The sequence below is a fragment of the Euprymna scolopes genome, chromosome 39 (assembly GCF_053919585.1).
Source record: "Euprymna scolopes isolate OS-2025 chromosome 39, ASM5391958v1, whole genome shotgun sequence".
NCBI lineage: Eukaryota > Metazoa > Mollusca > Cephalopoda > Sepiida > Sepiolidae > Euprymna > Euprymna scolopes.
In genome coordinates, this window is record NC_136520.1 from 45,014,648 (window position 1) to 45,036,646 (window position 21,999).

Below are 21,999 nucleotides of genomic sequence, written 5' to 3' on the forward strand. Positions count from 1 at the left end.
CTGTTTTATTATATTCAAATTAGAAATAATTCAATTTTCCGATGAAGACCGCAGAGTGGAGAATCCGCGTATCGATCCGGTACTTCTCACATGCAAAGCGAGCGCTCTACCAATTGAGCTTATTCCCCATATTCTTCAGACTGAATTATTATATTCAAATGAGCAATAATTCAATTTTCCGATGAAAAACGAAGAGTGGAGAATCCGGGTATCGATCCCGGTACTTCTCACATGCGAAGCGAGCGCTCTACAAATTGAGCTAATTCCCCATATTCTTCAGACTGATTTATTATATTCAAATGAGCAATACTTCCATTTTCCGATGAAAAACGAAGAGTGGAGAATCCGGGTATCGATACCGGTACTTCTCACATGCGAAGCGAGCGCTCTACCAATTGAGCTAATTCCCCATATTTTTCTGACTGATTTATTATATTCAAATGAGCAATAATTCAATTTTCCGATGAAAAACGAAGAGTGGAGAATCCGGGTATCGATCCCGGTACTTCTCACATGCGAAGCGAGCGCTCTACCAATTTAGCTAATTCCCCATATTCTTCAGACTGAATTATTATATTCAAATGTGCAATAATTCAATTTTCCGATGAAACACGAAGAGTGGAGAATCCGGGTATCGATCCCGGTACTTCTCACATGCGAAGCGAGCGGTCTACCAATTGAGCTAATTCCCCATATTCTTCAGACTGAATTATTATATTAAAATGAGCAATAATTCCATTTTCCGATTAAAAACGAAGAGTGGAGAATCCGGGTATCGATACCGGTACCTCTCACATGCGAAGCGAGCGCTCTACCAATTGAGCTAATTCCCCATATTCTTCAGACTGAATTATTATATTAAAATGAGCAATAATTCCATTTTCCGATTAAAAACAAAGAGTGGAGAATCCGGGTATCGATACCGGTACCTCTCACATGCGAAGCGAGCGCTCTACCAATTGAACTAATTCCCCATATTCTTCAGACTGAATTATTATATTAAAATGAGCAATAATTCCATTTTCCGATTAAAAACGAAGAGTGGAGAATCCGGGTATCGATCCCGGTACTTCCCACATGCGAAGCGAGCGCTCTACCAATTGAGCTAATTCCCCATATTCTTCAGACTGATTTATTATATTAAAATGAGCAATCATTCAATTTTCCGATGAAAAACGTAGAGTAGAGAATCCGGGTATCGATCCCGGTACTTCTCACATGCGAAGCGAGCGCTCTACCAATTGAGCTAATTCCCCATATTCTTCAGACTGAATTATTATATTCAAATGTCAACAATTCAATTTTCCGATGAATAACGAAGAGTGGAGAATCCGGGTATCGATCCCGGTACTTCTCACATGCGAAGCGAGCGCTCTACCAATTGAGCTAATTCCCCATATTCTTCTGACTGATTTATTATATTAAAATGAGCAATAATTCAATTTTCCGATGAAAAACAAAGAGTGGAGAATCCGGGTATCGATCCCGGTACTTCTCACATGGGAAGCTAGCGCTCTACCAATCGAGCTAATTCCCCATATTCTTCAGACTGATTTATTATATTCAAATCAGCAATAATTCAATTTTCCGATGAAAAACAAAGAGTGAAGAATTCGGGTATCGATACCGGTACTTCTCACATGCGAACCGATCGCTCTACCAATTGAGCTAATTCCCCATATTCTTCAGACTGAATTATTATATTAAAATGAGCAATAATTCAATTTTCCGATTAAAAACGAAGAGTGGAGAATCCGGGTATCGATCCCGGTACTTCTCACATGCGAAGCGAGCGGTCTACCAATTGAGCTAATTCCCCATATTCTTCAGACTGATTTATTATATTAAAATGAGCAATAATTAAATTTTCCGATGAAAAACGAAGAGTGGAGAATCCGGGTATCGATCCCGGTACTTCTCACATGCGAAGCGAGCGCTCTACCAATTGAGCCAATTCCCCATATTCTTCAGACTGATTTATTATATTCAAATCAGCAATCATTCAATTTTCCGATGAAAAACGAAGAGTGGAGAATCCGGGTATTGATACCGGTACTTCACACATGCGAAGCGAGCGCTCTACCAATAGAGCTAATTCCCCATATTCTTCAGACTGACTATTATATTAAAATGAGCAATATTTCAATTTTCCGATGAAAAACGAAGAGTGGAGAATCCGGGTATCGATCCCGGTACTTCTCACATGCGAAGCGAGCGCTCTACCAATTGAGCTAATTCCCCATATTCTTCAGACTGATTTATTATATTCAAATGAGCAATAACTCCCTTTTCCCATGAAAAACGAAGAGTGGAGACTCCGGGAATCAATCCCGGTACTTCTCACATGCGAAGCGAGCGCTCTACAACTTTAGCTAATTCCCCATATTCTTCTGACTGATTTATTATATTCAAATGAGCAATAATTCAATTTTCCGATGAAGAACGAAGAGTGGAGAAGGTGGGTATCGATCCCGGTACTTCTCACATGCGAAGCGAGCGCTCTACCAATTGAGCTAATTCCCCATATTCTTCAGACTGATTTATTATATTCAAATGAGCAATAATTCCATTTTCCGATGAAAAACGTAGAGTGGAGAATCCGGGTATCGATCCCGGTACTTCTCACATGCGAAGCGAGCGCTCTACTACTTTAGCTAATTCCCCATATTCTTCTGACTGATTTATTATATTCAAATGAGCAATAATTCAATTTTCCGATGAAGAAAGAAGAGTGAAGAATCCGGGTATCGATCCCGGTACTTCTCACATGCGAAGCGAGCGCTCTACCAATTGAGCTAATTCCCCATATTCTTCAGACTGATTTATTATATTCAAATGAGCAATAATTCCATTTTCCGATGAAAAACGAAGAGTGGAGAATCCGGGTATCGATCCCGGTACTTCTCACATGCGAAGCGAGCGCTCTACCAATTGAGCTAATTCCCCATATTCTTCTGACTGATTTATTATATTTAAATGAGCAATAATTCCATTTTCCGATGAAAAACGAAGAGTGGAGAATCCGGGTATCGATCCCGGTACTTCTCACATGCGAAGCGGGCGCTCTACTAATTTAGCTAATTCCCCATATTCTTCTGACTGATTTATTATATTTAAATGAGCAATAATTCAATTTTCCGATGAAAAACGAAGAGTGGAGAATCCGGGTATCGATCCCGGTACTTCTAACATGCGAAGCGAGCGCTCTACCAATTGAGCTTATTCCCCATATTCTTCAGACTGATTTATTATATTAAAATGAGAAATCATTCAATTTTCCGATGAAAAACGAAGACTGGAGAATCCGGGTACCGATCCCGGTACTGTTCACATGCGAAGCGAGCGCTCTACCAATCGAGCAAATTCCCCATATTCTTCAGACTGATTTATTATATTCAAATGAGCAATAATTCAATTTTCCGATGAAAAACGAAGAGTGAAGAATTCGGGTATCGATACCGGTACTTCTCACATGCGAAGCGAGCGCTCTACCAATTGAGCCAATTCCCCATATTCTTCAGACTGATTTATTATATTCAAATGAGCAATAATTCAATTTTCCGATGAAAAACGAAGAGTGGAGAATCCGGGTATCGATACCGGTATTCTAACATGCGAAGCTAGCGCTCTACCAATTGAGCTAATTCCCCATAGTCTTCTTCCTTATTTATTATATTCAAATGAGCAATAATTCAATTTTCCGATGAAAAACGAAGAGCGGAGAATCCGGGTATCGATCCCGGTACTTCTCACATTCGAAGCGAGCGCTCTACCAATTGAGCTAATTCCCCATATTCTTCTGACTGATTTATTATATTCAAATGAGCAATAATCCAATTTTCCGATGAAAAACGAAGAGTGGAGAATCCGGGTATCGATCCCGGTACTTCTCACAGGCGAAGCGAGCGCTCTACCAATGTAGCTAATTCCCCATATTCTTCAGACTGATTTATTATATTCAAATGAGCAATAATTCAATTTTCCGATGAAAAACGAAGAGTGGAGAATCCGGGTATCGATCCCGGTACTTCTCACATGCGAAGCGAGCGCTCTACCAATTGAGCTAATTCCCCATATTCTTCTTACTGATTTATTATATTCAAATGAGCAATAATTCAATTTTCCGATGAAAAATGAAGAGTGGAGAATCCGGGTATCGATCCCGGTACTTCTCACATGCGAAGCGAGCGCTCTACAAATTGAGCCAATTCCCCATATTCTTCAGACTGATTTATTATATTCAAATGAGCAATAATTCAATTTTCCGATGAAAAACGAAGAGTGGAGAATCCGGGTACCGATACCGGTATTCTAACATGCGAAGCTAGCGCTCTACCAATTGAGCTAATTCCCCATAGTCTTCTTCCTTATTTATTATATTCAAATGAGCAATAATTCAATTTTCCGATGAAAAACGAAGAGCGGAGAATCCGGGTATCGATCCCGGTACTTCTCACATTCGAAGCGAGCGCTCTACCAATTGAGCTAATTCCCCATATTCTTCTGACTGATTTATTATATTCAAATGAGAAATAATCCAATTTTCCGATGAAAAACGAAGAGTGGAGAATCCGGGTATCGATCCCGGTACTTCTCACAGGCGAAGCGAGCGCTCTACCAATATAGCTAATTCCCCATATTCTTCAGACTGATTTATTATATTCAAATGAGCAATAATTCAATTTTCCGATGAAAAACGAAGAGTGGAGAATCCGGGTATCGATCCCGGTACTTCTCACATGCGAAGCGAGCGCTCTACCAATTGAGCTAATTCCCCATATTCTTCTTACTGATTTATTATATTCAAATGAGCAATAATTCAATTTTCCGATGAAAAATGAAGAGTGGAGAATCCGGGTATCGATCCCGGTACTTCTCACATGCGAAGCGAGCGCTCTACCAATTGAGCTAATTCCCCATATTCTTCAGACTGATTTATTATATTCAAATGAGCAATAATTCAATTTTCCGATGAAAAACGAAGAGTGGAAAATCCGGGTATCGATCCCGGTACTTCTCACATGCGAAGCGAGCGCTCTACTAATTTAGCTAATTCCCCATATTCTTCTGACTGATTTATTATATTCAAATTAGCAATAATTCAATTTTCCGATGAAAAACGAAGAGTGGAGAATCCGGGTATCGATCCCGGTAATTCTCACATGCGAAGCGAGCGGTCTACCAATTGAGCTAATTCCCCATATTCTTCAGACTGATTTATTATATTCAAATGAGCAATAATTAAATTTTCCGATGAAAAACGAAGAGTGGTGAATCCGGGTATCGATCCCGGTACTTCTGACATGCGAAGCGAGCGCTCTACCAATTGAGCTAATTCCCCATATTCTTCAGACTGGTTTATTATATTCAAATGAGCAATAATTCAATTTTCCGATGAAGAACGAAGAGTGGAGAATCCGGGTATCGATCCCGGTACTTCTCACATGCGAAGCGAGCGCTCTACTAATTTAGCTAATTCCCCATATTCTTCTGACTGATTTATTATATTCAAATGAGCAATAATTCAATTTTCCGATGAAAAACGAAGAGTGGAGAATCCGGGTATCGATCCCGGTACTTCTCACATGCGAAGCGAGCGCTCTACCAATTGAACTAATTCCCCATATTCTTCAGACTGATTTATTATATTCAAATGAGCAATAATTCAATTTTCCGATGAAAAACGAAGAGTGGAGAATCCGGGTATCGATCCCGGTACTTCTCACATGCGAAGCGAGCGCTCTACTAATTTAGTTATTCCCCAGATTCTTCTGACTGATTTATTATATTCACATGAGCAATAATTCAATTTTCCAATGAAAAACTAAGAGTGGAGAATCCGGGTATCGATCCCGGTACTTCTCACATGCGAAGCTAGCGCTCTACCAATATAGCTAATTCCCCATATTCTTCAGACTGATTTATTATATTCAAATGAGCAATAATTCAATTTTCCGATGAAAAACGAAGAGTGGAGAATCCGGGTATCGATCCCGGTACTTCTCACAGGCGAAGCGAGCGCTCTACCAATATAGCTAATTCCCCATATTCTTCAGACTGATTTATTATATTCAAATGAGCAATAATTCAATTTTCCGATGAAAAACGAAGAGTGGAGAATCCGGGTATCGATCCCGGTACTTCTCACATGCGAAGCGAGCGCTCTACCAATTGAGCTAATTCCCCATATTCTTCTTACTGATTTATTATATTCAAATGAGCAATAATTCAATTTTCCGATGAAAAATGAAGAGTGGAGAATCCGGGTATCGATCCCGGTACTTCTCACATGCGAAGCGAGCGCTCTACCAATTGAGCTAATTCCCCATATTCTTCAGACTGATTTATTATATTCAAATGAGCAATAATTAAATTTTCCGATGAAAAACGAAGAGTGGAAAATCCGGGTATCGATCCCGGTACTTCTCACATGCGAAGCGAGCGCTCTACTAATTTAGCTAATTCCCCATATTCTTCTGACTGATTTATTATATTCAAATTAGCAATAATTCAATTTTCCGATGAAAAACGAAGAGTGGAGAATCCGGGTATCGATCTCGGTAATTCTCACATGCGAAGCGAGCGGTCTACCAATTGAGCTAATTCCCCATATTCTTCAGACTGATTTATTATATTCAAATGAGCAATAATTCCATGTTCCGATGAAAAACGAAGAGTGGAGAATCCGGGTATCGATCCCGGTACTTCTCACATGCGAAGCGAGCGCTCTACCAATTGAGCTAATTCCCCATATTCTTCAGACTGATTTATTATATTCAAATGAGCAATAATTCAATTTTCCGATGAAAAACCAAGAGTGGAGAATCCGGGTATCGATCCCGGTACTTCTCACATGCGAAGCGAGCGCTCTACTAATTGAGCTAATTCCCCATATTCTCCAGACTGATTTATTATATTTAAATGAGCAATAATTCAATTTTCCGATGAAAAACGAAGAGTGGAGAATCCGGGTATCGATCCCGGTAATTCTCACATGCGAAGCGAGCGGTCTACCAATTGAGCTAATTCCCCATATTCTTCAGACTGATTTATTATATTAAAATGAGCAATAATTAAATTTTCCGATGAAAAACGAAGAGTGGTGAATCCGGGTATCGATCCCGGTACTTCTGACATGCGAAGCGAGCGCTCTACCAATTGAGCTAATTCCCCATATTCTTCAGACTGGTTTATTATATTCAAATGAGCAATAATTCAATTTTCCGATGAAGAACGAAGAGTGGAGAATCCGGGTATCGATCCCGGTACTTCTCACATGCGAAGCGAGCGCTCTACTAATTTAGCTAATTCCCCATATTCTTCTGACTGATTTATTATATTCAAATGAGCAATAATTCAATTTTCCGATGAAAAACGAAGAGTGGAGAATCCGGGTATCGATCCCGGTACTTCTCACATGCGAAGCGAGCGCTCTACCAATTGAACTAATTCCCCATATTCTTCAGACTGATTTATTATATTCAAATGAGCAATAATTCAATTTTCCGATGAAAAACGAAGAGTGGAGAATCCGGGTATCGATCCCGGTACTTCTCACATGCGAAGCGAGCGCTCTACTAATTTAGTTATTCCCCAGATTCTTCTGACTGATTTATTATATTCACATGAGCAATAATTCAATTTCCAATGAAAAACTAAGAGTGGAGAATCCGGGTATCGATCCCGGTACTTCTCACATGCGAAGCTAGCGCTCTACCACTCGAGCTTATTCCCCATATTCTTCAGACTGATTTATTATATTCAAATGAGCAATAATTCAATTTCCCAATGAAAAACGAAGAGTGGAGAATCCAGGTATCGATCCCGGTACTTCTCACATGCGAAGCGAGCGCTCTACAAATTGAGCTAATTCCCCATATTCTTCAGACTGATTTATTATATTCAAATGAGCAATAGTTCAAGTTTCCGATGAAAAACGAAGAGTGGAGAATCCGGGTATCGATACCGGTACTTCTCACACGCGAAGCTAGCGCTCTACCAATTGAGCTAATTCCCCATATTCTTCTGCCTGATTTATTATATTCAAATGAGCAATAATTCAATTTTCCGATGAAAAACGAAGACTGGAGAATCCGGGTATCGATCCCGGTACTTCTCACATGCGAAGCGAGCGCTCTACCAATTGAGCTAATTCCCCATATTCTTCTGACTGATTTATTATATTCAAATGAGCAATAATTCAATTTTCCGATGAAAAACGAAGAGTGGAGAATCCGGGAATCAATCCCGGTACTTCTCACATGCGAAGCGAGCGCTCTACCAATTGAGCTTATTCCCCATATTCTTCAGACTGATTTATTATATTAAAATGAGCAATCATTCAATTTTCCGATGAAAAACGAAAAGTGGAGAATCCGGGTATCGATCCCGGTACTTCTCTCATGTTAAGCGAGCGCTCTACCAATTGAGCTAATTCCCCATATTCTTCAGACTGATTTATTATATTCAAATGAGCAATAATTCAATTTTCCGATGAAAAACGAAGATTGGAGAATCCGGGTATCGATCCCGGTACTTCTCACATGCGAAGCGAGCGCTCTACGAATTGAGCTAATTCCCTATATTCCTCAGACTGATTTATTATATTCAAATGAGCAATAATTCAATTTTCCGATTAAAAACGAAGAGTGGAGAATCCAGGTATCGATCCCGGTACTTCTCACATGCAAAGCGAGCGCTCTACAAATTGAGCTAATTCCCCATATTCTTCAGACTGATTTATTATATTCAAATGAGCAATAGTTCAAGTTTCCGATGAAAAACGAAGAGTGGAGAATCCGGGTATCGATACCGGTACTTCTCACACGCGAAGCTAGCGCTCTACCAATTGAGCTAATTCCCCATATTCTTCTGCCTGATTTATTATATTCAAATGAGCAATAATTCAATTTTCCGATGAAAAACGAAGACTGGAGAATCCGGGTATCGATCCCGGTACTTCTCACATGCGAAGCGAGCGCTCTACCAATTGAGCTAATTCCCCATACTCTTCTGACTGATTTATTATATTCAAATGAGCAATAATTCAATTTTCCGATGAAAAACGAAGAGTGGAGAATCCGGGAATCAATCCCGGTACTTCTCACATGCGAAGCGAGCGCTCTACCAATTGAGCTTATTCCCCATATTCTTCAGACTGATTTATTATATTAAAATGAGCAATCATTCAATTTTCCGATGAAAAACGAAAAGTGGAGAATCCGGGTATCGATCCCGGTACTTCTCTCATGTTAAGCGAGCGCTCTACCAATTGAGCTAATTCCCCATATTCTTCAGACTGATTTATTATATTCAAATGAGCAATAATTCAATTTTCCGATGAAAAACGAAGATTGGAGAATCCGGGTATCGATCCCGGTACTTCTCACATGCGAAGCGAGCGCTCTACGAATTGAGCTAATTCCCTATATTCCTCAGACTGATTTATTATATTCAAATGAGCAATAATTCAATTTTCCGATTAAAAACGAAGAGTGGAGAATCCAGGTATCGATCCCGGTACTTCTCACATGCAAAGCGAGCGCTCTACTAATTGAGCTAATTCCCCATATTCTTCAGACTGATTTATTATATTCAAATGAGCAATAATTCAATTTTCCGATGAAAAACGAAGAGTGGAGAATCCGGGTATCGATCCCAGTACTTCTCACATGCGAAGCGAGCGCTCTACCAATTGAGCTAATTCCCCATATTCTTCAGACTGATTTATTATATTCAAATGAGCAATAATTCAATTTTCCGATGAAAAACGAAGAGTGGAGAATCCGGGTATCGATCCCGGTACTTCTCACATGCGAAGCGAGCGCTCTACCAATTGAGCTAATTCCCCATATTCTTCTGACTGATTTATTATATTCAAATGAGCAATAATTCAATTTTCCGATGAAAAACGAAGAGTGGAGAATCCGGGTATCGATCCCGGTACTTCTCACATGCGAAGCGAGCGCACTACCAATTGAGCTAATTCCCCATATTCTTCAGACTGATTTATTATATTCAAATGAGCAATAATTCAATTTTCCGATGAAAAACGAAGAGTGGAGAATCCGGGTATCGATCCCGGTACTTCTCACATGTTAAGCGAGCGGTCTACCAATTGAGCTAATTCCCCATATTCTTCAGACTGATTTATTATATTCAAATGAGCAATAATTCAATTTTCCGATGAAAAACGAAGAGTGGAGAATCCGGGTATCGATCCCGGTACTTCTCACATGCGAAGCGAGCGCTCTACCAATTGAGCTAATTCCCCATATCCTTCTGACTGATTTATTATATTCAAATGAGCAATAATTCAATTTTCCGATGAAAAACGAAGAGTGGAGAATCCGGGTATCGATCCCAGTACTTCTCACATGCGAAGCGAGCGCTCTACCAATTGAGCTAATTCCCCATATTCTTCAGACTGATTTATTATATTCAAATGAGCAATAATTCAATTTTCCGATGAAAAACGAAGAGTGGAGAATCCGGGTATCGATCCCGGTACTTCTCACATGCGAAGCGAGCGCTCTACCAATTGAGCTAATTCCCCATATTCTTCTGACTGATTTATTATATTCAAATGAGCAATAATTCAATTTTCCGATGAAAAACGAAGAGTGGAGAATCCGGGTATCGATCCCGGTACTTCTCACATTCGAAGCGAGCGCTCTACCAATTGAGCTAATTCCCCATATTCTTCAGACTGATTAATTATATTCAAATGAGCAATAATTCAATTTTCCGATGAAAAACGAAGAGTGGAGAATCCGGGTATCGATCCCGGTACTTCTCACATGCGAAGCGAGCGCTCTATCAATTGAACTAATTCCCCATATTCTTCATACTGATTTATTATATTCAAATGAGAAATAATTCAATTTTCCGATTAAAAACGAAGAGTGGAGAATCCGGGTATCGATCCCGGTACTTCTCACATGCGAAGCGAGCGCTCTACCAATTGAGCAAATTCCCCATATTCTTCAGACTGATTTATTATATTAAAATGAGCAATAATTAAATTTTCCGATGAAAAACGAAGAGTGGAGAATCCGGGTATCGATCCCGGTACTTCTCACATGCGAAGCTAGTTCTCTACCACTTGAGCTAATTCCCCATATTCTTCAGACTGATATATTATATTCAAATGAGCAATAATTCAATTTTACGATGAAAAACGAAGAGTGGAGAATCCGGTACTTCTCACAGGCGAAGCGAGCGCTCTACCAATATAGCTAATTCCCCATATTCTTCAGACTGATTTATTATATTCAAATGAGCAATAATTCAATTTTCCGATGAAAAACGAAGAGTGGAGAATCCGGGTATCGATCCCGGTACTTCTCACATGCGAAGCAAAAGCTCTACAAATTGAGCTAATTCCTCATATTCTTCTGCCCGATTTATTATATTCAAATTAGCAATAATTCAATTTTCCGATGAAAGATGAAGAGTGGAGAATCCGGGTATCGATCCCGGTACTTCTCACATGCGAAGCGAGCGCTCTACCAATTGAGCTAATTCCCCATATTCTTCAGACTGATTTATTATATTCAAATGAGCAATAATTCAATTTTCCGATGAAAAACGAAGAGTGGAGAATCCGGGTATCGATCCCGGTACTTCTCACATGCGAAGCGAGCGCTCTACTAATTTAGCTAATTCCCCATATTCTTCAGACTGAATTATTATATTCAAATGTGCAACAATTCAATTTTCCGATGAAAAACGAAGAGTGGAGAATCCGGGTATCGATCCCGGTACTTCTCACATGCGAAGCGAGCGCTCTACCAATTGAGCTAATTCCCCATATTCTTCTGACTGATTTATTATATTAAAATGAGCAATAATTCAATTTTCCGATGAAAAACGAAGAGTGGAGAATCCGGGTATCGATCCCGGTACTTCTCACATGCGAAGCGAGCGCTCTACCAATTGAGCTAATTCCCCATATTCTTCTGACTGATTTATTATATTCAAATGAGCAATAATTCAATTTTCCGATGAAAAACGAAGAGTGGAGAATCCGGGTATCGATCCCGGTACTTCTCACATTCGAAGCGAGCGCTCTACCAATTGAGCTAATTCCCCATATTCTTCAGACTGATTAATTATATTCAAATGAGCAATAATTCAATTTTCCGATGAAAAACGAAGAGTGGAGAATCCGGGTATCGATCCCGGTACTTCTCACATGCGAAGCGAGCGCTCTATCAATTGAACTAATTCCCCATATTCTTCATACTGATTTATTATATTCAAATGAGAAATAATTCAATTTTCCGATTAAAAACGAAGAGTGGAGAATCCGGGTATCGATCCCGGTACTTCTCACATGCGAAGCGAGCGCTCTACCAATTGAGCAAATTCCCCATATTCTTCAGACTGATTTATTATATTAAAATGAGCAATAATTAAATTTTCCGATGAAAAACGAAGAGTGGAGAATCCGGGTATCGATCCCGGTACTTCTCACATGCGAAGCTAGTTCTCTACCACTTGAGCTAATTCCCCATATTCTTCAGACTGATATATTATATTCAAATGAGCAATAATTCAATTTTACGATGAAAAACGAAGAGTGGAGAATCCGGGTATCGATTCCGGTACTTCTCACAGGCGAAGCGAGCGCTCTACCAATATAGCTAATTCCCCATATTCTTCAGACTGATTTATTATATTCAAATGAGCAATAATTCAATTTTCCGATGAAAAACGAAGAGTGGAGAATCCGGGTATCGATCCCGGTACTTCTCACATGCGAAGCAAAAGCTCTACAAATTGAGCTAATTCCCCATATTCTTCTGCCCGATTTATTATATTCAAATTAGCAATAATTCAATTTTCCGATGAAAGATGAAGAGTGGAGAATCCGGGTATCGATCCCGGTACTTCTCACATGCGAAGCGAGCGCTCTACCAATTGAGCTAATTCCCCATATTCTTCAGACTGATTTATTATATTCAAATGAGCAATAATTCAATTTTCCGATGAAAAACGAAGAGTGGAGAATCCGGGTATCGATCCCGGTACTTCTCACATGCGAAGCGAGCGCTCTACTAATTTAGCTAATTCCCCATATTCTTCAGACTGAATTATTATATTCAAATGTGCAACAATTCAATTTTCCGATGAAAAACGAAGAGTGGAGAATCCGGGTATCGATCCCGGTACTTCTCACATGCGAAGCGAGCGCTCTACCAATTGAGCTAATTCCCCATATTCTTCTGACTGATTTATTATATTAAAATGAGCAATAATTCAATTTTCCGATGAAAAACAAAGAGTGGAGAATCCGGGTATCGATACCGGTACTTCTCAAATGCGAACCGAGCGCTCTACCAATTGAGCTAATTCCCCATATTCTTCAGACTGAATTATTATATTAAAATGAGCAATAATTCCATGTTCCGATTAAAAAAGAAGAGTGGAGAATCCGGGTATCGATCCCGGTACTTCTCACATGCGAAGCGAGCGCTCTACCAATTGAGCTAATTCCCCATATTCTTCAGACTGATTTATTATATTCAAATGAGCAATCATTCAATTTTCCGATGAAAAACGTAGAGTAGAGAATCCGGGTATCGATCCCGGTACTTCTCACATGCGAAGCGAGCGCTCTACCAATTGAGCTAATTCCCCATATTCTTCAGACTTAATTATTATATTCAAATGTGCAACAATTTAATTTTCCGATGAAAAACGAAGAGTGGAGAATCCGGGTATCGATCCCGGTACTTCTCACATGCGAAGCGAGCGCTCTACCAATTGAGCTAATTCCCCATATTATTCTGACTGATTTATTATATTAAAATGAGCAATAATTCAATTTTCCGATGAAAAACAAAGAGTGGAGAATCCGGGTATCGATCCCGGTACTTCTCACATGGGAAGCTAGCGCTCTACCAATCGAGCTAATTCCCCATATTCTTCAGACTGATTTATTATATTCAAATGAGCAATAATTCAATTTTCCGATGAAAAACAAAGAGTGAAGAATTCGGGTATCGATACCGGTACTTCTCACATGCGAACCGAGGACTCTACCAATTGAGCTAATTCCCCATATTCTTCAGACTGATTTATTATATTAAAATGAGCAATAATTCAATTTTCCGATTAAAAACGAAGAGTGGAGAATCCGGGTATCGATCCCGGTACTTCTCACATGCGAAGCGAGCGGTCTACCAATTGAGCTAATTCCCCATATTCTTCAGACTGATTTATTATATTCAAATGAGCAATAATTAAATTTTCTGATGAAAAACGAAGAGTGGAGAATCCGGGTATCGATCCCGGTACTTCTCACATGCGAAGCGAGGGCTCTACCAATTGAGCTAATTCCCCATATTCTTCAGACTTATTTATTATATTGAAATCAGCAATCATTCAATTTTCCGATGAAAAACGAAGAGTGGAGAATCCGGGTATTGATACCGTTACTTCACACATGCGAAACGAGCGCTCTACCAATAGAGCTAATTCCCCATATTCTTCAGACTGACTATTATATTAAAATGAGCAATATTTCAATTTTCCGATGAAAAACGAAGAGTGGAGAATCCGGGTATCGATCCCGGTACTTCTCACATGCGAAGCGAGCGCTCTACGAATTGAGCTAATTCCCCATATTCTTCAGACTGATTTATTATATTCAAATGAGCAATAACTCCCTTTTCCCATGAAAAACGAAGAGTGGAGACTCCGGGAATCAATCCCGGTACTTCTCACATGCGAAACGAGCGCTCTACAACTTTAGCTAATTCCCCATATTCTTCTGACTGATTTATTATATTCAAATGAGCAATAATTCAATTTTCCGATGAAGAACGAAGAGTGGAGAAGGTGGGTATCGATCCCGGTACTTCTCACATGCGAAGCGAGCGCTCTACCAATTGAGCTGATTCCCCATATTCTTCAGACTGATTTATTATATTCAAATGAGCAATAATTCCATTTTCCGATGAAAAACGTAGAGTGGAGAATCCGGGTATCGATCCCGGTACTTCTCACATGCGAAGCGAGCGCTCTACTACTTTAGCTAATTCCCCATATTCTTCTGACTGATTTATTATATTCAAATGAGCAATAATTCAATTTTCCGATGAAGAACGAAGAGTGGAGAAGGTGGGTATCGATCCCGGTACATCTCACATGCGAAGCGAGCGCTCTACCAATTGAGCTAATTCCCCATATTCTTCAGACTGATTTATTATATTCAAATGAGCAATAATTCCATTTTCCGATGAAAAACGAAGAGTGGAGAATCCGGGTATCGATCCCGGTACTTCTCACATGCGAAGCGAGCGCTCTACCAATTGAGCTAATTCCCCATATTCTTCAGACTGAATTATTATATTCAAATTAGCAACAATTCAATTTTACGATGAAAAACGAAGAGTGGAGAATCCGGGTATCGATCCCGGTACTCCTCACATGCGAAGCGAGCGCTCTACCAATTGAGCTAATTCCCCATATTCTTCAGACTGATTTATTATATTCAAATGAGCAATAATTCAATTTTCCGATGAAAAACGAAGAGTGGAGAATCCGGGTATCGATCCCGGTACTTCTCACATGCGAAGCGAGCGCTCTACCAATTGAGCTAATTCCCCATATTCTTCTGACTGATTTATTATATTTATATGAGCAATAATTCCATTTTCCGATTAAAAACGAAGAGTGGAGAATCCGGGTATCGATCCCGGTACTTCTCACATGCGAAGCGGGCGCTCTACTAATTTAGCTAATTCCCCATATTCTTCTGACTGATTTATTATATTTAAATGAGCAATAATTCAATTTTCCGATGAAAAACGAAGAGTGGAGAATCCGGGTATCGATCCCGGTACTTCTAACATGCGAAGCGAGCGCTCTACCAATTGAGCTTATTCCCCATATTCTTCAGACTGATTTATTATATTAAAATGAGAAATCATTCAATTTTCCGATGAAAAACGAAGAGTGAAGAATTCGGGTATCGATACCGGTACTTCTCACATGCGAAGCGAGCGCTCTACAAATTGAGCCAATTCCCCATATTCTTCAGACTGATTTATTATATTCAAATGAGCAATAATTCAATTTTCCGATGAAAAACGAAGAGTGGAGAATCCGGGTATCGATACCGGTATTCTCACATGCGAAGCGAGCGCTCTACCAATTGAGCTAATTCCCCATATTCTCCTTACTGATTTATTATATTCAAATGAGCAATAATTCAATTTTCCGATGAAAAATGAAGAGTGGAGAATCCGGGTATCGATCCCGGTACTTCTCACATGCGAAGCGAGCGCTCTACCAATTGAGCTAATTCCCCATATTCTTCAGACTGATTTATTATATTCAAATGAGCAATAATTCAATTTTCCGATGAAAAACGAAGAGTGGAAAATCCGGGTATCGATCCCGGTACTTCTCACATGCGAAGCGAGCGCTCTACTTATTTAGCTAATTCCCCATATTCTTCTGACTGATTTATTATATTCAAATGAGCAATAATTCAATTTTCCGATGAAATACGAAGAGTGGAGAATCCGGGTATCGATCTCGGTAATTCTCACATGCGAAGCGAGCGGTCTACCAATTGAGCTAATTCCCCATATTCTTCAGACTGATTTATTATATTCAAATGAGCAATAATTCCATGTTCCGATGAAAAACGAAGTGTGGAGAATCCGGGTATCGATCCCGGTACTTCTCACATGCGAAGCGAGCGCTCTACCAATTGAGCTAATTCCCAATATTCTTCAGACTGATTTATTATATTCAAATGAGCAATAATTCAATTTTCCGATGAAAAACCAAGAGTGGAGAATCCGGGTATCGATCCCGGTTCTTCTCACATGCGAAGCGAGCGCTCTACTAATTGAGCTAATTCCCCATATTCTTCAGACTAATTTATTATAGTTAAATGAGCAATAATTCAATTTTACGATGAAAAACGAAGAGTGGAGAATCCGGGTATCGATCCCGGTAATTCTCACATGCGAAGCGAGCGGTCTACCAATTGAGCTAATTCCCCATATTCTTCAGACTGATTTATTATATTCAAATGAGCAATAATTAAATTTTCCGATGAAAAACGAAGAGTGGTGAATCCGGGTATCGATCCCGGTACTTCTCACATGCGAAGCGAGCGCTCTACCAATTGAGCTAATTCCCCATATTCTTCAGACTGATTTATTATATTCAAATGAGCAATAATTCAATTTTCCGATGAAGAACGAAGAGTGGAGAATCCGGGTATCGATCCCGGTACTTCTCACATGCGAAGCGAGCGCTCTACTAATTTAGCTAATTCCCCATATTCTTCTGACTGATTTATTATATTCAAATGAGCAATAATTCAATTTTCCAATGAAAAACGAAGAGTGGAGAATCCGGGTATCGATGCCGGTACTTCTCACATGCGAAGCGACCGCTCTACCAATTGAACTAATTCCCCATATTCTTCAGACTGATTTATTATATTCAAATGAGCAATAATTCAATTTTCCGATGAAAAACGAAGAGTGGAGAATCCGGGTATCGATCCCGGTACTTCTCACATGCGAAGCGAGCGCTCTACTAATTTAGTTATTCCCCATATGCTTCTGACTGATTTATTATATTCACATGAGCAATAATTCCATGTTCCGATGAAAAACGAAGTGTGGAGAATCCGGGTATCGATCCCGGTACTTCTCACATGCGAAGCGAGCGCTCTACCAATTGAGCTAATCTCCAATATTCTTCAGACTGATTTATTATATTCAAATGAGCAATAATTCAATTTTCCGATGAAAAACCAAGAGTGGAGAATCCGGGTATCGATCCCGGTTCTTCTCACATGCGAAGCGAGCGCTCTACTAATTGAGCTAATTCCCCATATTCTTCAGACTAATTTATTATAGTTAAATGAGCAATAATTCAATTTTACGATGAAAAACGAAGAGTGGAGAATCCGGGTATCGATCCCGGTACTTCTCACATGCGAAGCGAGCGCTCTACAAATTGAGCTAATTCCCCATATTCTTCAGACTGATTTATTATATTCAAATGAGCAATAGTTCAAGTTTCCGATGAAAAACGAAGAGTGGAGAATCCGGGTATCGATACCGGTACTTCTCACACGCGAAGCTAGCGCTCTACCAATTGAGCTAATTCCCCATATTCTTCTGCCTGATTTATTATATTCAAATGAGCAATAATTCAATTTTCCGATGAAAAACGAAGAGTGGAGAATCCGGGTATCGATCCCGGTACTTCTCACATGCGAAGCGAGCGCTCTACCAATTGAGCTAATTCCCCATATTCTTCAGACTGATTTATTATATTAAAATGAGCAATCATTCAATTTTCCGATGAAAAACGAAAAGTTGAGAATCCGGGTATCGATCCCGGTACTTCTCTCATGTAAAGCGAGCGCTCTACCAATTGAGCTAATTCCCCATATTCTTCAGACTGATTTATTATATTCAAATGAGCAATAATTCAATTTTCCGATGAAAAACGAAAATTGGAGAATCCGGGTATCGATCCCGGTACTTCTCACATGCGAAGCGAGCGCTCTACGAATTGAGCTAATTCCCTATATTCCTCAGACTGATTTATTATATTCAAATGAGCAATAATTCAATTTTCCGATGAAAAACGAAGAGTGGAGAATCCGGGTATCGATCCCGGTACTTCTCACATGCAAAGCGAGAGCTCTACCAATTGAGCTAATTCCCCATATTCTTCAGACTGATTTATTATATTCAAATGAGCAATAATTCAATTTTCCGATGAAAAACGAAGAGTGGAGAATCCGGGTATCGATCCCAGTACTTCTCACATGCGAAGCGAGCGCTCTACCAATTGAGCTAATTCCCCATATTCTTCAGACTGATTTATTATATTCAAATGAGCAATAATTCAATTTTCCGATGAAAAACGAAGAGTGGAGAATCCGGGTATCGATCCCGGTACTTCTCACATGCGAAGCGAGCGCTCTACCAATTGAGCTAATTCCCCATATTATTCTGACTGATTTATTATATTCAAATGAGCAATAATTCAATTTTCCGATGAAAAACGAAGAGTGGAGAATCCGGGTATCGATCCCGGTACTTCTCACATGCGAAGCGAGCGCTCTATTAATTGAGCTAATTCCCCATATTCTTCAGACTGATTTATTATATTAAAATGAGCAATAATTCAATTTTCCGATTAAAAACGAAGAGTGGAGAATCCGGGTATCGATACCGGTACTTCTCACATGCGAAGCGAGCGCTCTACCAATTGAGCTAATTCCCCATATTCTTCATACTGATTTATTATATTCAAATGAGAAATAATTCAATTTTCCGATGAAAAACGAAGAGTGGAGAATCCGGGTATCGATCCCGGTACTTCTAACATGCGAAGCGAGCGCTCTACCAATTGAGCAATTTCCCCATATTCTTCAGACTGATTTATTATATTAAAATGAGCAATAATTAAATTTTCCGATGAAAAACGAAGAGTGGAGAATCCGGGTATCGATCCCGGTACTTCTCACATGCGAAGCTAGCGCTCTACCAATTGAGCTAATTCCCCATATTCTTCTGCCCGATTTATTATATTCAAATGAGCAATAATTCAATTTTCCGATGAACAACGAAGACTGGAGAATCCGGGTATCGATCCCGGTACGTCTCACATGCGAAGCGAGCGCTCTACCACTTGAGCTAATTCCCCATATTCTTCAGACTGATATATTATATTCAAATGAGCAATAATTCAATTTTACGATGAAAAACGAAGAGTGGAGAATCCGGGTATCGATCCCAGTACTTCTCACAGGCGAAGCGAGCGCTCTACCAATATAGCTAATTCCCCATATTCTTCAGACTGATTTATTATATTCAAATGAGCAATAATTCAATTTTCCGATGAAAAACGAAGAGTGGAGAATCCGGGTATCGATCCCGGTACTTCTCACATGCGAAGCGAAAGCTCTACCAATTGAGCTAATTCCCCATATTCTTCTGCCCGATTTATTATATTCAAATTAGCAATAATTCAATTTTCCGATGAAAGATGAAGAGTGGAGAATCCGGGTATCGATCCCGGTACTTCTCACATGCGAAGCGAGCGCTCTACCAATTGAGCTAATTCCCCATATTCTTCAGACTGATTTATTATATTAAAATGAGCAATAATTCAATTTTCCGATGAAAAACGAAGAGTGGAGAATCCGGGTATCGATCCCGGTACTTCTCACATGCGAAGCGAGCGCTCTACTAATTTAGCTAATTCCCCATATTCTTCTGACTGATTTATTATATTCAAATTAGCAATAATTCAATTTTCCGATGAAAAACGAAGAGTGGAGAATCCGGGTATCGATCCCGGTAATTCTCACATGCGAAGCGAGCGCTCTACCAATTGAGCTAATTCCCCATATTCTTCATACTGATTTATTATATTGAAATGAGCAATAATTCAATTTTCCGATGAAAAACGAAGAGTGGAGAATCCGGGTATCGATCCCGGTACTTCTCACATTCGAAGCGAGCGCTCTACCAATTGAGCTAATTCCCCATATTCTTCAGACTGATTTATTATATTGAAATGATCAATAATTCAATATTCCGATTAAAAACAAAGAGTGGAGAATCCGGGTATCGATCCCGGTACTTCTCACATGCGAAGCGAGCGCTCTACCAATTGAGCTAATTCCCCATATTCTTCAGACTGATTTATTATATTCCAATGAGCAATAATTCAATTTTCCGATGAAAAACGAAGAGTGGTGAATCCGGGTATCGATCCCGGTACTTCTCACATGCGAAGCGAGCGCTCTACCAATTGAGCTAATTCCCCATATTCTTCAGACTGATTTAATATATTCAAATGAGCAATAATTCAATTTTCCGATGAAAAACGAAGAGTGGAGAATCCGGGTATCGATCCCGATACTTCTCACATGCGAAGCGTGCGCTCTACTAATTTAGCTAATTCCCCATATTCTTCTGACTGATTTATTATATTCAAATGAGCAATAATTCAATTTTCCGATGAAAAACGAAGAGTGGAGAATCCGGGTATCGATCCCGGTACTTCTCACATGCGAAGCGAGCACTCTACCAATTGAGCTAATTCCCCATATTCTTCAGACTGATTTATTATATTCAAATGAGCAATAATTCAATTTTCCGATGAAAAACGAAGAGTGGAGAATCCGGGTATCGATCCCGGTACTTCTCACATGCGAAGCGAGCGCTCTACTAATTTAGCTAATTCCCCATATTCTTCTGACTGATTTATTATATTCAAATGAGCAATAATTCCATTTTCCGATGAAAAACGAAGAGTGGAGAATCCGGGTATCGATCCCGGTACTTCTCACATGCGAAGCGAGCGCTCTACTAATTTAGTTATTCCCCATATTCTTCTGACTGATTTATTATATTCACATGAGCAATAATTCAATTTTCCGATGAAAAACGAAGAGTGGAGAATCCGGGTATCGATCCCGGTACTTCTCACATGCGAAGCGTGCGCTCTACTAATTTAACTAATTCCCCATATTCTTCTGACTGATTTATTATATTCAAATGAGCAATAATTCAATTTTCCGATGAAAAACGAAGAGTGGAGAATCCGGGTATCGATCCCGGTACTTCTCACATGCGAAGCGAGCGCTCTACCAATTTAGCTTATTCCCCATATTCTACAGACTGATTTATTATATTCAAATGAGCAACAATTCAATTTCCCGATGAAAAACGAAGAGTGAAGAATTCGGGTATCGATCCCGGTACTTCTCACATGCGAATCGAGCGCTCTACCAATTGAGCTAATTCCCCATATTCTTCAGACTGATTTATTATATTCAAATGAGCAATAATTCAATTTTCCGATTAAAAACGAAGAGAGCAGAATCCTGGTATCGATCCCGGTACTTCTCACATGCGAAGCGAGCGCTCTACTAATTGAGCTAATTCTCCATATTCTTCAGACTGATTTATTATATTCAAATGAGCAATA

At 39.5% G+C, this 21,999-nt stretch overlaps 34 non-coding genes across 34 annotated transcripts; all 34 read right to left on the reverse strand.

The window, feature by feature from the left end:
* Positions 1–1,323: 1,323 nt before the first annotated feature.
* Positions 1,324–1,396, reverse strand: Trnaa-cgc (transfer RNA alanine (anticodon CGC)). The gene has a single exon. It is a non-coding gene; the product is annotated as a tRNA-Ala (tRNA).
* A 491-nt stretch (positions 1,397–1,887) lies between these two features.
* Positions 1,888–1,960, reverse strand: Trnaa-cgc (transfer RNA alanine (anticodon CGC)). Its single transcript has one exon. It is a non-coding gene; the product is annotated as a tRNA-Ala (tRNA).
* Positions 1,961–2,168: 208 nt separating this feature from the next.
* On the reverse strand, positions 2,169–2,241 carry Trnaa-cgc (transfer RNA alanine (anticodon CGC)). The gene has a single exon. It is a non-coding gene; the product is annotated as a tRNA-Ala (tRNA).
* Positions 2,242–2,873: 632 nt separating this feature from the next.
* Positions 2,874–2,946, reverse strand: Trnaa-cgc (transfer RNA alanine (anticodon CGC)). Its single transcript has one exon. It is a non-coding gene; the product is annotated as a tRNA-Ala (tRNA).
* Positions 2,947–3,718: 772 nt separating this feature from the next.
* Trnas-cga (transfer RNA serine (anticodon CGA)) lies at positions 3,719–3,791 on the reverse strand. The gene has a single exon. It is a non-coding gene; the product is annotated as a tRNA-Ser (tRNA).
* A 209-nt stretch (positions 3,792–4,000) lies between these two features.
* Trnaa-cgc (transfer RNA alanine (anticodon CGC)) lies at positions 4,001–4,073 on the reverse strand. The gene has a single exon. It is a non-coding gene; the product is annotated as a tRNA-Ala (tRNA).
* Positions 4,074–4,422: 349 nt separating this feature from the next.
* On the reverse strand, positions 4,423–4,495 carry Trnas-cga (transfer RNA serine (anticodon CGA)). The gene has a single exon. It is a non-coding gene; the product is annotated as a tRNA-Ser (tRNA).
* Positions 4,496–4,704: 209 nt separating this feature from the next.
* Trnaa-cgc (transfer RNA alanine (anticodon CGC)) lies at positions 4,705–4,777 on the reverse strand. Its single transcript has one exon. It is a non-coding gene; the product is annotated as a tRNA-Ala (tRNA).
* A 68-nt stretch (positions 4,778–4,845) lies between these two features.
* Trnaa-cgc (transfer RNA alanine (anticodon CGC)) lies at positions 4,846–4,918 on the reverse strand. The gene has a single exon. It is a non-coding gene; the product is annotated as a tRNA-Ala (tRNA).
* A 1,195-nt stretch (positions 4,919–6,113) lies between these two features.
* On the reverse strand, positions 6,114–6,186 carry Trnaa-cgc (transfer RNA alanine (anticodon CGC)). The gene has a single exon. It is a non-coding gene; the product is annotated as a tRNA-Ala (tRNA).
* Positions 6,187–6,254: 68 nt separating this feature from the next.
* Trnaa-cgc (transfer RNA alanine (anticodon CGC)) lies at positions 6,255–6,327 on the reverse strand. Its single transcript has one exon. It is a non-coding gene; the product is annotated as a tRNA-Ala (tRNA).
* Positions 6,328–6,677: 350 nt separating this feature from the next.
* Trnaa-cgc (transfer RNA alanine (anticodon CGC)) lies at positions 6,678–6,750 on the reverse strand. Its single transcript has one exon. It is a non-coding gene; the product is annotated as a tRNA-Ala (tRNA).
* A 1,335-nt stretch (positions 6,751–8,085) lies between these two features.
* On the reverse strand, positions 8,086–8,158 carry Trnaa-cgc (transfer RNA alanine (anticodon CGC)). Its single transcript has one exon. It is a non-coding gene; the product is annotated as a tRNA-Ala (tRNA).
* Positions 8,159–8,931: 773 nt separating this feature from the next.
* On the reverse strand, positions 8,932–9,004 carry Trnaa-cgc (transfer RNA alanine (anticodon CGC)). The gene has a single exon. It is a non-coding gene; the product is annotated as a tRNA-Ala (tRNA).
* A 773-nt stretch (positions 9,005–9,777) lies between these two features.
* Positions 9,778–9,850, reverse strand: Trnaa-cgc (transfer RNA alanine (anticodon CGC)). Its single transcript has one exon. It is a non-coding gene; the product is annotated as a tRNA-Ala (tRNA).
* Positions 9,851–10,200: 350 nt separating this feature from the next.
* Positions 10,201–10,273, reverse strand: Trnaa-cgc (transfer RNA alanine (anticodon CGC)). Its single transcript has one exon. It is a non-coding gene; the product is annotated as a tRNA-Ala (tRNA).
* A 209-nt stretch (positions 10,274–10,482) lies between these two features.
* Trnaa-cgc (transfer RNA alanine (anticodon CGC)) lies at positions 10,483–10,555 on the reverse strand. Its single transcript has one exon. It is a non-coding gene; the product is annotated as a tRNA-Ala (tRNA).
* A 68-nt stretch (positions 10,556–10,623) lies between these two features.
* Trnas-cga (transfer RNA serine (anticodon CGA)) lies at positions 10,624–10,696 on the reverse strand. Its single transcript has one exon. It is a non-coding gene; the product is annotated as a tRNA-Ser (tRNA).
* A 760-nt stretch (positions 10,697–11,456) lies between these two features.
* On the reverse strand, positions 11,457–11,529 carry Trnaa-cgc (transfer RNA alanine (anticodon CGC)). The gene has a single exon. It is a non-coding gene; the product is annotated as a tRNA-Ala (tRNA).
* Positions 11,530–11,738: 209 nt separating this feature from the next.
* On the reverse strand, positions 11,739–11,811 carry Trnaa-cgc (transfer RNA alanine (anticodon CGC)). Its single transcript has one exon. It is a non-coding gene; the product is annotated as a tRNA-Ala (tRNA).
* A 68-nt stretch (positions 11,812–11,879) lies between these two features.
* Trnaa-cgc (transfer RNA alanine (anticodon CGC)) lies at positions 11,880–11,952 on the reverse strand. The gene has a single exon. It is a non-coding gene; the product is annotated as a tRNA-Ala (tRNA).
* Positions 11,953–12,020: 68 nt separating this feature from the next.
* Positions 12,021–12,093, reverse strand: Trnas-cga (transfer RNA serine (anticodon CGA)). The gene has a single exon. It is a non-coding gene; the product is annotated as a tRNA-Ser (tRNA).
* A 773-nt stretch (positions 12,094–12,866) lies between these two features.
* On the reverse strand, positions 12,867–12,939 carry Trnaa-cgc (transfer RNA alanine (anticodon CGC)). Its single transcript has one exon. It is a non-coding gene; the product is annotated as a tRNA-Ala (tRNA).
* A 209-nt stretch (positions 12,940–13,148) lies between these two features.
* On the reverse strand, positions 13,149–13,221 carry Trnaa-cgc (transfer RNA alanine (anticodon CGC)). The gene has a single exon. It is a non-coding gene; the product is annotated as a tRNA-Ala (tRNA).
* Positions 13,222–13,430: 209 nt separating this feature from the next.
* Trnaa-cgc (transfer RNA alanine (anticodon CGC)) lies at positions 13,431–13,503 on the reverse strand. The gene has a single exon. It is a non-coding gene; the product is annotated as a tRNA-Ala (tRNA).
* A 209-nt stretch (positions 13,504–13,712) lies between these two features.
* On the reverse strand, positions 13,713–13,785 carry Trnaa-cgc (transfer RNA alanine (anticodon CGC)). Its single transcript has one exon. It is a non-coding gene; the product is annotated as a tRNA-Ala (tRNA).
* A 1,477-nt stretch (positions 13,786–15,262) lies between these two features.
* Trnaa-cgc (transfer RNA alanine (anticodon CGC)) lies at positions 15,263–15,335 on the reverse strand. Its single transcript has one exon. It is a non-coding gene; the product is annotated as a tRNA-Ala (tRNA).
* Positions 15,336–15,544: 209 nt separating this feature from the next.
* Positions 15,545–15,617, reverse strand: Trnaa-cgc (transfer RNA alanine (anticodon CGC)). Its single transcript has one exon. It is a non-coding gene; the product is annotated as a tRNA-Ala (tRNA).
* Positions 15,618–16,248: 631 nt separating this feature from the next.
* On the reverse strand, positions 16,249–16,321 carry Trnaa-cgc (transfer RNA alanine (anticodon CGC)). The gene has a single exon. It is a non-coding gene; the product is annotated as a tRNA-Ala (tRNA).
* A 1,900-nt stretch (positions 16,322–18,221) lies between these two features.
* Positions 18,222–18,294, reverse strand: Trnaa-cgc (transfer RNA alanine (anticodon CGC)). Its single transcript has one exon. It is a non-coding gene; the product is annotated as a tRNA-Ala (tRNA).
* A 632-nt stretch (positions 18,295–18,926) lies between these two features.
* Positions 18,927–18,999, reverse strand: Trnaa-cgc (transfer RNA alanine (anticodon CGC)). Its single transcript has one exon. It is a non-coding gene; the product is annotated as a tRNA-Ala (tRNA).
* A 1,055-nt stretch (positions 19,000–20,054) lies between these two features.
* On the reverse strand, positions 20,055–20,127 carry Trnaa-cgc (transfer RNA alanine (anticodon CGC)). Its single transcript has one exon. It is a non-coding gene; the product is annotated as a tRNA-Ala (tRNA).
* Positions 20,128–20,477: 350 nt separating this feature from the next.
* On the reverse strand, positions 20,478–20,550 carry Trnas-cga (transfer RNA serine (anticodon CGA)). The gene has a single exon. It is a non-coding gene; the product is annotated as a tRNA-Ser (tRNA).
* Positions 20,551–20,618: 68 nt separating this feature from the next.
* Trnaa-cgc (transfer RNA alanine (anticodon CGC)) lies at positions 20,619–20,691 on the reverse strand. Its single transcript has one exon. It is a non-coding gene; the product is annotated as a tRNA-Ala (tRNA).
* Between the last annotated feature and the right edge of the window lie 1,308 nt (positions 20,692–21,999).